Consider the following 14,811-nt stretch of genomic DNA (forward strand, 5'->3'; position numbering starts at 1 on the left):
GTAATGCTACAAAGAACTTCTTTAATATGAACAAGATGACCTAAATAAAACACTACTGGTCTATCACAAGTATAATAAGTAAATCAAAATAACATTATTATTATCAGGGAGGGATGAGACATAGGATTGTTAATTATTTTGGTACCAAAATTCGAAAACACCTCCTTTCATTCGCTGACATAAGAACTTTAGATTTTTTCATTAAATCTTAATCGGTTGAATAAAGCTTACATATAATCAAAAATTTTAATCTACATACATTGGGGATGTACATTGTTTATCGTCCATTGTCTTATCCCTTAAGATCCCAAGATATTTACTCAATTATTCATTTTGACTAGTCTTTGCACGCTGGCGCGGGTGTGGATGTGGATAATGGATGTAGAATAAACATGGATATTATGACATGGAAAAAATTGTCATCAATTTAGCTCGCTAATATAGTCCTCATTTTTTGGCCAGTTCGTTAATCTAGTAGAAGAGAAAGATATGGGATAAATGGGATGGATGAGGGGTATCGTTATTTTAGCCCCTTAGTAAGTTTCACTTGATTAGAGAAAATAAAAATCTGATGTAAGATTCACGTAATAACATATCCATTGTTATTATATGACTAAATATGTTGTAACAACAATGAGTTAAAAAAAGAATGAGAAAAGTAAACTAAAATGTATCAAGGAAAAGGTTGTCCATAATATTCAAAATGTAATAAAATACTGAGAAAAGAATATTTAATCTCTAATCTTTTTAATGAAGGAGTGTTAATGTAGATTATTAAGTAGCTACTTCATCTAAAATGTCCAAATAAAGAAAAAAAATTGTTTATAAACACAGACGTACAGACAACCCCTAGTTATAGAGTAGTAGTTGTGCTACTTAAAATGTTCAAATAAAGAAGTGAGGTCTTATAGTTATAGAGTAGCTGCGCTATCCAAAATGTCCGTATAAAAGAGGAAGGTGTGTTGTGACGCACAAGGACACACGAACGTAACCTAGTTATAAAGTGGCTATGCTACCCAAAATGGCCAAATAGAGAAAGAAGGTGTGTGTGTGTAAACACATACACGTACAGACAAATTCTAGTTGTAGAGTAGCTGCGCAACCTATATGTATTTGGGATCATTAACGTACAGACAAACCCTGCTTATAGGGTAGCTGCGATACTCAAAATGTCCAAATAAAGAAGGAAGGTGTGTTTGTTTACATTTTACTTTTTGCCAAGTGGGGTATCAAACAAGATAGACACCTCAAATATTTGAAGGAAAAAAATATTTATCATAAAAAGACCTTCTTTTTAATCAAATCAAGTCGGAAAGTAGATGTGTTCGAGTCTCGGCCTAAACTGAGTCATAATTTAAGGCGTTAAAAGTTTTTTCCACTGCTGCTATGCCAGATTCACAACATTATGGCACTGAAAAATGCCTTGGTGCAAAACAAGTTCGCTTACCTAAAATTAAATCATATATTTAATAGAATTAGATTTCTACATAAAAAAATTAATATTTAATCTTAAAGGTTGCGTGATTTCTTTTAAAATCAAACTATTGAATTATGAAAACAAATGATAATTGTATAGTATATTAAAATTAATTAAGTGACAGACACTAAATAAAAGACTAACTTGAATCTTATATCTAAATGGTTGATCTGCATATCTCAAATGAATTTACAATATAAAAAAAATTTAAATAATTTTTTTTGAGTAAAAGAAAAAATGTAAAATCATGTTGTCAAACACTTTATTTTGTGTCTAAAACAGTTACCACTTTAAAACAAGACTTGTGGCATAAATTACATTCAAATCCAAATAATAACGCTTTGGTCAAATACCTTTATAAAAAAAAACAATTTATCTTTTTTGTGATAAAAGCTAACGTAAAAACAATTTTCCACATTTTCTTTTGTATAAAAATCTGCTACATGGATTTGAACATTTTTTAGGAAAAAAATTTGATTTATATTTGCGTGCCTTTAAAATTTTCTGTGAAGGGTTCCCCTAATTAAATAATGAACATTGTCGCTTTATTCTTTTTAATTTTTTATATGTATATAGTATGTTCTTATGTGTTAAATAAAGTGTCCCTAGAGGCATCTAGTGACACTTATTTTAAACTCATTTAAAATTTTCGTTTTAAAAAGAAAGATAAAAAAATTGCTGTGGGTAATTTCTAGGGGTGATTTTTCTCAGGAGGGGGTAGTACCCTTCGAGAATATAGAATAAACCTTCCTTAGGACATATGAGAAGCTCAATTGTAAAGAAGAACCATGTCGGAACCCAGTAAAAGTGTCGGACTGATTATGACGTAAAAAAAATAATTAGCCAATGAGAGGCCACTATAGATTTTACCATTGGTCAATAATGGCCTCTCATTGGCTAATTTTTTTTACGTCATAATCAGTCCGACACTATTACTGGGTTCACCAAGTCGGTTCAGCAATTACTCAGATTCTTAGGTACACAAAGACAGGCAAACACAGATTCTGTTATTTTTATTCAAGGATAAAAGTCTGTGTCCCAGATTACCAGAGATATTAAACCATTTTACCCCCAGAAGACGTTTTTCACAGCAAGGCACAAAACAATTGTCTCTTAGCACAGCGAGAAGTCTTCACAGCAGACAGACAGACAGACATAAAGACAGATATATTGAGACAGACAAATGTCAAGTATTGCGCTATTATTTCATAAAGATGAGAAATATAAATGTTTTTGGAGTGCAGTTACTCATATTTTTTTTTTCCTTTGAGAGACTAATATAAAAATATCCTGAAAATTTTGAATGGATAAGATTTGTAATTTTTTTTCTCGTATTCATTCCAATCCGGTGGATAGGAACCGGTTCTCATCCATACGAAAAAACTATGTCTAGCATCGTATTATATCCAGCTTTCTACGAATATAGAAATGTACAATCATAAGATTAAAACCAGTTTTTTAGCCGGTGCCTTCGGCACCACGGGGCTAAAAAAACTAGTTTTAATCTCATAATTGTACTTTCTATATCCGCGGAAAGCCGTTTATAATACGATGCGAGAAATAACTATTCTCGTATTCATTCGAATCCGGTGGATATGAACCGTTCTCATCCATACGAAAAAACTATGTCTAGCATCGTAAAAAAAACTAGTTTTAATCTTTAAATTGTACATTCTATATCCACGGAAAGCTGTTTATAATACGATGCGAGAAATAATTAATCTTTCCTTAAAAGTAAAATCTAAAATCTTCCCATTTTAAGAAAGTTTGTTGCAATAAGTAAAATAAGTAAAATTTAGTCATAGTTATTATCACAATTGATATTGTCAAATTTTCAACATTTTTTGTTAAATTTTAAGATAGGTCTTGCAGTTTAAGAGATTTTAACGAACGGAGAGACAGACAGATAAACAAACAGTCATCTTTTAAAATTAAAGATACTGTTCTTTACAAAACGTGCGCCGCTTAAGTATAAAGCACCTTGTTGAACAGAAGCACTAATATACATTTATTGAAATAATATAAGGGTGGAGGAGTTATCAAACAAGTATACTATACATAAAAATAAAAAAATATGATGATAGTAGGACCTTCATTTTACCTAAGGATTTGATCTTTCTTGTTATTTGTTGTCTCTAGACTTATAGACAAGAGACATACAACCACACACACTCATTTTTGCAAAAATTAAAATATTTTAAATTTTCAATAATGTTTTTGTATCATTAGTGGCAAAGCTACTCTAAAACCAGTGTATGCCATTTGTCTAACTTATGTAAAATTAGCTGTATCTATTAACTATTTGTTTATCAATATTTTTTTAAAAACTAAATTCTGAATCTAAATTATCTGGGGATGTAAGGAGAAAGTACATAGCCTAAAACCATTTAAAACACTTCAAATTAAACAGATAAGAAACCTTTCCGGAACCTTTGCTAAACTTTAGTTAAGTTGTTAGTGAGATGATAAGGGACAAGCAAAAATTCTTACTATTTTATAGATTTTTGTACGTTTTGCATGCATTACTATATTGTTTTTGGTATTTTTATCTTGTTATTGCTGCGCTACTTATGTACATAACTATCCTGGTTAATTCTAACAAAGGAATATTTGAAAGGTCAGTAACAATTTTAAAATTTAACTAATTCGTGTAAAATTTTTCTTAAAGCATTTTTACAAATATTATATAATATTACGGTTAAAAAAAAAGGGAAGAATAAAGTATAAACGTGTCTCTGGAAACATAATCTAAGCTCTAAAGAATTATTTCATCTTTAATAATGCCCCTTTTGTAATCTTTCAATTGAGCAAATTTAAAAATCAATAATAGACAGAAAAACGGTGATACTATCTGTATGCCCTTCTGTAATAAAAAAATCTTTTTCTCGTATTCATTCAAATCCGGTGGATAGGAACCGGTTCTCATCCATACGAAAAAACTATGTCTAGCTTTCTACGAATGTAAAAATGTACAATCATAAGATTAAAACCAGTTTTTTTAGCCCGTGCCTTCGGCACCTCGGGGCTAAAAAACTAGTTTCAATCTTATAATTGTACATTCTATATCCGCGGAAAGCTGTTTATAATACTATGCGGGAAATAACTATTCTCTCTTCCTATCTCTTAATGTATGTTTGGCTTATCACTACAATTATACGCAATTGTCCTTGTCAAAAGTTAGAAAATGGATTTCTTAGAAGTTTCATATGTTTTTTAGCATTAATGAATTTTGACGTCATCCTTGTTGATAAATATTCAAAACCTTTAAACTATGTATAATTGTTCTTTATTCAATCAATTAATAATTATAGTACAAATAAACTTATTGAGTAAAATAAATATATATAAAAAACTAATTCTTAGAAGTAATAACAATGCTGTCCCTTCATAGGAAGGGATAAGTACCAAGAAAACAAAGTTGAAAAAAAAAACATGATGTCTAATTGTCCAATGTGTATGTTCGTTACTCGAAGATAGTTAAAAATGCCTCATTTAGAAGGCTACAGTCTTTACATAGTATCTTTATGTATTTGCAGTTCTTGACGTTTTCTTTAATGTGCCTTGTTGATCACAAACCTCCCCCCCCCCCCTTCCAATTATTTTTTTTACTTATTGAAAATAGGTAGTATTTAGGCATAGGAGAAAAATCTATTTAACATATTTGTCCTTGTAGTCAACAATCTGTCCAAGTGCCTAAATCAATAATGATTGAAATTCACACAATTTTTTTAATAATATTCTCTCATTCCCTTGTTTAACAATCACACAAAAACAGGGACAATTTTGTTAATTATCAACAGAGCAATGATAAATTTGAAATATCATGAATAAGTCGCACAGCAATAGCAAACAATATTTTTAATCGTATTCTGGCAATTTTCTTGTTAAACAATCACAGCATTATCCCTCAAATTGACTTGCTGAGCAAAGAACCCCTGGCCTTTTTTTTAAATTAAATGGAAATGAGAAGAGGAGAGTTTTTCGTTTGTTTGTTTTTTCCTTTGGGTGAGGTTAGGTTATATTTGGTACTGGGTAGCTCCGCAGGTTCAGGAACCCGCAGGGTTAGGGCCCTACACACGGGCTAGGAATAGGAAGAAGAACACCTCTCTTATTTTCAATTTAATTCCTAAATAGGGGGGGGGGTTCTGGACAGTTCTTGACATGGGGTTTGGAGGGAAAGCACTACAATCACACATGAAAAAGAAGTACAAAACTACCTCTTCATACTTTAGAATATAAGATATAAAAAGTGGGATCTACTGCAGTTCACGGTAAAATATTGCTGGCAACGAATATTGCCAAAAATCTATGGATTTTAAAAGCTGCCAAATGGCTGATCTTACAGATCATACCCTCACACCATTTTAAGCGGTATAAGAAGGCCTACAAATAATCTGGAATAGCCAAGATCCAATGATGCACAGGGAAAGCTTCACTGAAGAAAAAACGCGTAAAATAGGCCTTTTTCGCGCATTTCTCTGCACTGCAAGATAATTATGCATTATTGATTTATGGCAATTCCAGATTATTTGTAGGCCTTATTATGCTGCTTAAAACAGTGTGCGGGCATGATCTGTATGTTCAGCCGTTTGGCAGCTAGCAGCCTTTAAAATTTCTAGATTTTTAGCAATATTCGTGACCAGCAATATTTTACCGTGAACTGCAGTAGATCCAAAAAGTGTAATCTAAAACAATAGGAATTCATATGCCAATATATTTATTTGCAATCAAAATTGCAGACATACACACACTCACTCACACACAAACACTCAAATTACAAATAATATTGAAAACAAGAATGATAACATTTATAAGTAACAATGTAGGGAGAAAACTTTAGACTGTAAATCTATACTGATACCGAGAGTTTAAAAACACGTTCTCTTATTCATTGGCTTTGGGTTATCTATCTAAATCTTGAAATTTTCAGTGTTCAAACTTTTCATCAATATTTTTATCTACAGAAAGGGGTAATTTAGTTTCTCATTATTGGGAATGTACATCAATTTATTGCTAATTGTCTTATCCATTATAATACCCGACAGTCGGACAATTGTATTACATGAATGAATGAGTTATTTAAGCAAACAAAATTTAGCATAAATGGGGTAACGCTCGATCATTTAATACCTTGGGATTTAAATATCCATTTATGCTAAATTTTGTTTGCTTAAATAACATTCTATTGCAACAAAAAGGTGATGTTAGCAAATAATTTCTTGAATAAAATCATAAAACGTTTTTTCATTTAATTTTCATTTTTTTCACTGTTGTGTTTTTATTTGACATTAAAAATAAAAATCATAAAAAATCTTCCAAATCAAAGAGAAAAAATCTTTGAATTATTGGTCAATTTAAGTTCAAAGATTTTTTTTATTGTAAAAAGTTAATTTTTTAAAAATATTTTAGAAAAAAAATCTTCTAACAAAAAAAAATTATCATAATCCAAGATGGCGTCAATACATGTAAAATAATATTTTCAAAACAAAATATTAAAACTTGAATATCTTTTTTCACAGAATGAATTTCAAAAATCGGTCTGACAGTTTTTCTAAAGTCAGTATGATCTATCGAATGAAAAAGGTTTGAAACTGATAGAACATTTCTTTATACTAAAACATATTTTTTCTCCCGTTTTTTCCCACACTTCCAAAAAATGAAATTCAATGAAAATTAAATGGTTCTCACATTAAAAAATTTTTCTCACGGGTCCAAAAAATGAATTTAAATGAAAATCATATGTACCATTTAAATCAAAATAAATGGTTCCCACATTCTGAAAATTTTCCCACGCTTGACATTCTTGAAAAAACCTAATTAATTGAATATTTAAACAAACCCAATATCGCGTTTTTTGCAATGGAATGTAACTTTACAGATAGACAGACAGTATACAGGATCTGATTCAAGAGTAGCTGCACAACTGAAACTACTCCACAAAAATATGCATAAATAATTGAAACCAGGAAGAATTTATATTTTTTGAGGTTACTTAACAATGTTTGCATAATTCAGTTTTTTTTTAAATTAAGTTTAGAAGTAGGACTTCTCTATAATTAGACTAGATCTGTCTGCACGTTGTCCATACATTATTTTCAGAATGTCAATTTTCTCATTTCTTCTTTCTATACGAACTTTAGTTTTAAATGAGGTAGGGAATTGCCCTTAAATTATACTGGTATCCAAAGTTCTATCACCAAATTATCTTATTCGTTGGCTCTACAATTTTGTGAATTTTTTATTAGATTTTTATTTGTTGGTTAGAAACTACTGTTGTATAAACTAAACTTTTCAACCAATAATTCTAAGCTACCGAAGGTAATTTTGTTTGTCATAATTCGCTATATTCTTGGCTTATATTAAGAGTGCAACATAAAAAGTTATTTTTTATCATAATAACTTTTTTAAACTTCCCTTATTCATATTTAAGTGTTTGTTGAAATATTGGATGCAGTTATTCTTGGTAAAATATATATTTTTTTAGTAAATCTTACTGGTCAGTTTTAGGATAATAATTATGAAAAAACAACAAAACAGTTATTCTCTAGCTTAATCAATATTCATGAGAACAAAAAAACTAAATTTGTATTTTTTCCTCAAATTTTTAGATTTTATGATTGAACAAGGAAGTTCAATGAGGGGGTTGGGGGCAGGAGTACTACCCCTTAAAATTCTTTGACCACACAGGTTGGTTAAACTTAAATGTTTTATCATATTTACTTTTTCATAGCTAAGTAGGTAATCTTTGAAACTACAAAAAAATCGAAGGCTTGTTTTTGCTGCTCTACTTACATCCATTATTCATTAATGTAAGTGCAGGAGGGTGTTATCGCCCCCACCCCCCCCCCAAAAAAAAAAATTGAGAGGCCTTTCTTCCCATCTCTTTTATCCCCCTGACAAAACCCTATGCACGCCACTGTGTCTATGTCTATATTTTAGTTATAAATTCCTAAATGACCAAGTATGTCCAAAAGTACCCGCTTCCTGTAAGTATAAATATTGAAAATGTTGCTAATTATGCCTTGACCGTATTTTGTTGTGTTATTTTATGTATCCTTTTAGTAGTGAAGCTACTCTATAACTTGTAACTTTTATTTTTTTTAAGAATTAACAGCTGTAAACACTAAAAAATACTTTTTGTGGGGTCTTACTGTATAGTCGAATGTCAATTGAAATAACATGCAAATTTGCTGTTCTTGAGCATGTCATTTAATAGAACTATTATCACTTTTATTTTATTCTATATAGTTACTTTTTTATAGGATTATCATTTTTTATTAATGAAGCTACTTTTCACTTGTTATGACCGTAACTTTATTGGAAAATACATTTTCTCAGCTGCTAAATAATCAAAACTTGTTTTAATGATTTAAAATTTAAATAACGATGATTTGCAGTGATTGATTGATTTGTAAATTAATAATCACATTTTGCGGCTTTTTTCTAAATTTAAAAAGGAAACCGCACACACATAAACATTATAATTAAGAATTTGGGGCTAATCAGTTCTTGGTGATTAATACTTCAGCCCTATACTTCATTAATTAAGTCTTACACATTCACACACACACACACGCTCACACACATACACGCACACACACACACACACACACACACACACACACACACACACACACATACCACAGACCAATTTATAAAAATGATTAATCTCAGTGTGTGAGTTGTGGGCAAGAAATTGCAGGCAAATGTACCCGGTAAAAACAGTAAAAAATAAGATGAATTGAATAATCAAATTTAATGTCATTATCGTATCCCAATAAATAAAGAAGTAAAATAGTAGTGAAGCTTCAGATCTCAATAACACCAAATCAATTTGGTTCTCTATTTTAGATAAGTTTTCTTAGGTCCTGTGTTGGTTTTAGGCAATTTAATTATCATATTCATGTCTTGGGTTGGTTTTAAGGTATTTTTCTAGATGCTAGGGGCATAACCACTAGTTTTTGATAATTCAGCTTATGTATAACTACAATATACAAAACTCAAATTACCTTGATACTGCTTTAATACATCTGTTTTTAAGATTTTCTGTTACATTTTTTTCTACAAATTTTTATTTTTTCTTCATCTCTGATATAAAAAATGTATCACAAGTAAATTATAGGGCTACACAGCTTATACATATTATCTATTAGTAATTTTTATCAGTTTTTTAGTAATAGGATGTGAACGTGTGTGTCTGTCTAAAGAACTAGGATGACTTTCTGTGTATCTTTCATTAAGATTACAAGATTAAGTTTTCAGAAAAACCTCCGGTAGATCACAAGATATGGATTGTTTGATAGGGCAACTGTGCAACTATTAAAGTAATTAGCTTTCATAAATAAAATTGCGTAGATACTGTACAATACTTGTAAATGCTGCTCAGTGCAACAGATACTTACTTAATTGACTATCCGACCTACAGATGGACATAAATAAAATTATAGAAAAGTTGCGCTTATATAATGCTTGTATTATAGAATGTTAGTTTGATCATTTTTCACAGGGATTACAATTTAAAGGACCTATCAGGCCCAAATCAGAAGCAGGGAGGTGCAATCTGAAGAAAATTTAGAGTTTTAGCCTAAATCATACCATAACTAGAGATGTTAAAAATTAAACATACAACCGCCATGTTAAGCTCAGCAATTGTTGAAGTGTTTGGAATGCCTTGACACATTATCAGTCGTCCAACTGATTAAACAAAAACCTAGAAGTTCCAGAAAAAGGTAAAACAATTAAAGGATTTAATGTGTGTAGGACGTTTGACTTTTAAGGTACAGCAAAATCAAACAATATAACTTAACAGTCCTTTAAATTTTCACCCTTCTAAATTTATTTTTATGAAATACTTCTCTTTCCCTAAGAATCATTATATTGAGTATATTTTAAAATCATTTAACTTGATAATATATCCATACAGCGAAGCAAATTGGTCAAGGACATTCAAAATAATAAATAATGCTGCTTTTTATATATACTAGCGGCTTCGCCCCAAGAGGTGATAAAAAATTAAGGCGAAATTCGTAAAAGGACCAGAGAAATCTTTAGCCAAAAAAAAAAAAAAAAGGACCATGAAAATGTTCTGCAAAAAAAGACCAAGGAAATGATCTGCAAAAAAATGGGGGGGGGGAATTTTTTGTTTTTTGAGGGGTTGGGGGTGTCCCACCCCCCAAGAAAATAGCCTAAAATCACCACAGGACCAGTAGGTATATTCCCTAAAGAGTATAATCCTATCGGTTCAGTGGTTACCGAGATCTCAAGCTTCAGACGGACGGACGGACAGACAGACATCAAGCTACTTTGTATTATAGATAAAAAAGGAAGATAGATAGAAAAAAGGCAGAAAGAGAGAGAAAAGCAAAGATAAGAAAGAGAGAGAAATATTTTATGGTGTGAAGGAGCAAAAGAGATAAATGAACGTTTTAAACAAAAGTAAAATAAAGATAGATGTCACCAAAGTACCTATAAAATACAAAAAAATGATAAATTAATTATATAACCAGAGAGATACGAAATATAGCGGTTTTTAAACTTTATTGCAAATTTCCCTGTATCGTTAGTTTAGCACACACATAAAACCCCCTACTTAAACACTGAACACAGGGGGATGATGTAAGTATTGGTGCAAAAAATGGGGACGAATTTCAAATTGATTTGACGGGGCTGGTTTTTTTTACGTCACAAGTGAAGGGAAACCTCCATCTCTTTTCTAGGGGGTTTCTTTCCCCCTTCACTTTTCTTTCCCTTCACTTGTGAAATCAATTTGAAATTCGTTTCCATTTTTTGCACCAATACTTACAGCATCCACAGGGGGGTTTTACTAGGAGGATGGCGAAACGCACCCGAAAACAAAGGGATGTTTTTTTAATGTCAAGGGGTTGGAAACACCCTCCTAAATAATCAACAAACTCAAAAGCCAAACAAGCGACTTTTGGCAGTTAAATTTACGCGCAAAGAATCGAAAAGAAAGCAGCATTACAGCCAGACAGACGAAAAGAAGGACATACCGACACATTTACTCTAAGAGTGACTTCGCTTCTTAAAATGAAAATATAGGGTAGGGGGGTTAGCGGTCCATTTGTCTATTGTAGAGATCCTACAACATTTTTTCATCAATTACATTTTTATTGAAGAATTTATATTGAGTTATTTATTATTCAGTTAGGTGTTAGGGAGAAGTATTTAAGAGAATAATTTTAAAAGATTTAAGACTAGGAATTTATATCTTTCCAGTTATTGAAGTATATTTAGCATTTATACTATACTCTATAACTATGCTTTGACATTAGAAGTTAATCATTATTTACCCATCTCCATCTCCAACCCTAAACTTTAAATTTTTGTTTTTGAAACAGGGGAAGATACTGTATTTCTAGCTGTATTTTTAAAACCTTAATCATCCTCGTTTTTTTTAATGCCCTTGAAAAGTATTTGCATGGCAAACGAGAAAAGTATATAATGTAATATTTATTTTTTAGTTGGGTAGGTTTTGATGAATCATGTATGATTAAGTATTTTACAAGGTATCTTTTCTTTAGGAGATATAAAAGACATGTAAAAATGCTACTGCTTTATATCATAGGATGTCTAACCAGGAAAGGACTTTTCCACACGCGTGAGTTATATCTTGGAAAATTACTCTTCGCCCAAAATACTTTACCTAAAATAAAATAAAAAATATGATCCAAACTTTTGTGTGTTTCAATGTTTAATATTATTGCAAAATCTTAATTTTTTTATCAAATTTACTGTATCCTTTACCCATGATAAAGATATTGAAATCAATCATAGCAACAATAGGATAGTATGGATAGTATGCCATCTTTTATACAGTAATATCCTTCTAGTTGATAGCTGTACCCTCATAGATACTCCCCTTCCAAAGGTATCTAAAGGGATTAAGATAAAAGGTATCTAAAGGGATCAAGATAAATTGATAATACACAAAATTTCCCCTTCTGTAGATTAAAATTATTGGTTGATACGTTCGAACACTCAACTTAAATATCAAAATTCACTAAAGTTCCCAAAGTTGTTAAGCCAGCGAATAAGAAAACGACATTATAAAACTTTGGGGACTAGTGTAATAAACAGCCCATTGTCCCTTCTCTCTCTGAAAATAAGTATTCTTATAATGGTTTTAAGTATATTGAATATGTAAAGTCAAGAAAATTAATTCATTTATTAAACCAAAAGGAGCATAATGTAGAAACAATATGACCACATTATTGATTAGAAAGTGTACATATTTGGGTTTTGAAAGGTCAGTGTTTTTTTCATTTCATTCTTATGGTTAAATTTTTAAAATATATTTTTTAGGTTTAGCTTTTTAGGATTATTGTGTTTGATTGACCATAAAAAGTAATAATTCTATTGTTTAATGCAGGACATGTTTGAAAGATATTTTGATCTAAATTATGAAACTTTTTATAGTGCCAACAAAAAATGACGTCATACTGGCCTACCAATTGTCAATTAAAATTTATCTAGCCTGCCATTGGTAATTTAGTCTGTGTATTATTGGTCATTTGTATTGTATGACGTAGCTTCCTAAATTAAAGAACCATCCAAGCAAGTGGCTTCAGATTTCAAGAAAACCCCACGTACTTAACTTTGTTAATTATGAAAACAATTCATAATAAGCCATGGATGGTGGAATATTGATGCTCAATGACAATAAAATAGATACTTCCTTTTGTGATTCCTAAAGTTATTTAATTCTTGTAAAATACAGTAAAAACTAAAATACACAGGGGTAGAAAAAAACTGTCACAGTGTATATTTATATTTCAAAGAACTTTTTTCTCGCGTGCCTCAAACATTTGATCATGAATTTTCCTAATAAAAAAGGAAACACCAGAGGTGAATTCTTTTTAAAAATTGCCTTACTAAAATCAGTTTGCCCAACTAAAATCAGTGAGGCTCGCTAAAAATTTAGAGGGGATAATTTTGCCTCACTAAAATTTTAGTGGGGCAAACTGATTTTAGTGAGACAAAAGTGTTTTAAAGAATTCACCTCAGGATAAATCCTATAAAATTGCTTTGGATAGAAGTTAGGTTTTCCTAAGCCATACAATTACACACATAGTCCTTCCTATTTATAGATATGTAATGCTTAGATAACTTTAGTATGTAGTCTAGACAAAATTGAGGAACTTACAGGAAAGGTTAATTTGCTAATTTTCAGTTTATGAGGTCTTTTTGATCTTAAAAATTGAAGAAGAAAAAGTGTTTAAAGATTGACACAGAAAGGTTTCGTGAATTAAATTAATAAAATCAATTTTTTGTTTATTTATTACCAGTAAAAATAACTTCATATAAGGTTATTCTATAGTTAAGTTCAAGCCTTCCTCAATGATCCTTTCTTATTTATAGGAAAAGGAAAACTCTATGGTAGTCTTTTTGTAGTCTGCAACAAAAAAATGCACATTCTGATTCTATATTAAAATTTATTTTTTTATTTAATGATTAATTCGATTATTTTTAAAGTAGCCATTTGGTCTGTTCTTTGTTTCAAAACGCTTTACCACTAGCGGACATAATAATCCTTGTTCTATTGAAAATGCAAAAGCAATAAATTTACTACAATAAAGTGCAGCAGCAACTTATACATTGGCTTTTCTTTTGTCTCTCCAAATAAGGGCATAGCTTCTTATTCAATAATGTAATTTTCGTGCCTTTGAGAAATGAGTAAGAAATCGATTAATTTTAATTTTCTTTGTTTCTATATTAAGTTTAAAGAATCATTATTTTTACTTTATTCTTAGTAATTTATTATGCTTAGGATTTTACGAGAAAAAAAATTTAAAAAAAGATTAACTCATTTAAGAAAACAAAGTTCAAGGGAAATCCATGATTTTACAATTTTCTTACCCTTTTTTAAAATTAACAGGGCTCGGCAGCCGTACTGTCAAAAAATAAAGTCACAAATTCATTTAGCAGCAACGACTGACTGCGACTGTAGCTGTGGCTTTGGAGAGAGGGCGGCATATTCAAGATGCACGTTTGAAAAATGCACATCTATCGAGCCCAGATTCTTTAAAGTAGAGTTGTTATATTGTTTATATTGCCAATTTGCTAGTTATAGTACCGTGTAGATTTGAGATTAATGTCACATTTTTTTAACATGATAGGACGATTATAGCATGCTTAAATCTGTAATCTATTTATATAATACTAACAACGGATACAGACCTTAAGGTAACACCCACCCACCCCCCCTCCCCTACCCTTTACATGGCCTATACGCAGTGTTGCGGAGCCGGAGCCGTGGATTCGCCATATTTTGCTGGAGCCGGAGTCGTAATTTTCGTTAAAAAACGGCTCCGGCT

General features: G+C 30.8%; 1 protein-coding gene across 1 annotated transcript in view; it reads right to left on the reverse strand.

Annotated features, from left to right (window-relative positions):
• The window catches only part of LOC145322364 (uncharacterized), a 225,466-nt gene that overhangs the window by 153,879 nt on the left and 56,776 nt on the right, over positions 1–14,811 (reverse strand). The gene's annotated exons all lie outside the window — the stretch shown is intronic.

Source organism: Acartia tonsa, chromosome 6 (genome assembly GCF_053477335.1).
Source record: "Acartia tonsa isolate MP-2025a chromosome 6, ASM5347733v1, whole genome shotgun sequence".
Taxonomy (NCBI): domain Eukaryota; kingdom Metazoa; phylum Arthropoda; class Copepoda; order Calanoida; family Acartiidae; genus Acartia; species Acartia tonsa.